Raw genomic sequence first — 853 nt, 5'->3', positions numbered from 1 at the left:
CTTTTGTGTGTCGATAGTGTGTGTGTGTGTGTGTGTGTGTGTGTGTGTGTGTGTGTGTGTGTGTGTGTGTGTGTGTGTGTGTGTGTGTGTGTGTGAAGCCCTTTTCTCTTGATTTTCCTTGATAGTGTTGTTTAAGACGTACACTGCATTGTTTTGATTCTGTGTTGCAAATATTTGTAACATGTGCTTTGTATGCCTCTAATACATGTTTTACTTGTATCACATTATCACATTATCAAGAATATAGAAAAGCAAGAAATACTAAAAATACATGGGGGGTCCTCAGCCTGGTGGGCTGTCTGAGGGCAGGGCAAAGGTTATTTTACCACATTTTCTCTACTGTAGGGCCATCCATCCAAAAATGACACTTCTGCTGTGTTTCTTTGTAACATGATCCAACCATTGGTCTTGTGTTAATTTTCTTCTGTATATATGTACATTCACCTTATCAGAGTTTTACTTATGTTCTTTTTTCAATGTCTATGGTCTATTCATACGTGTTTATTCTTATCTTACTTATTCTTATCATCCCTGTGTGTATATTCTCATGTGTACTATGTGTGTTTCTCTCTTATTCTGTTGCTGCTATAACACCTGCATTTTACTACGGGGATCAATAAATCTGTTCTTATCTTATAATAATAATAATAATAATAATAATAGACTCTGAATGAATTCAGGTAAGATTTCCCACGCTTTCTTGTATTCCTTAAAGGTTCCATAGTGGCTGACCGAGAAAAAAAAAGCTGGATTGACCTTCCCGTCATGCACCGCGGCTGGGTTCTCCCTCCCGTAATGATCCAGGGAGAGAGAGCGAGAGAGAGCAGTAATGGCGGCCGGTTAGAGCCATACA

This window comes from Notothenia coriiceps, unplaced genomic scaffold (genome assembly GCF_000735185.1).
Source record: "Notothenia coriiceps isolate Sejong01 unplaced genomic scaffold, NC01 NC01_scaffold00037250, whole genome shotgun sequence".
Lineage (NCBI taxonomy): Eukaryota > Metazoa > Chordata > Actinopteri > Perciformes > Nototheniidae > Notothenia > Notothenia coriiceps.
Note: the sequence above shows the minus strand (reverse complement) of the source record.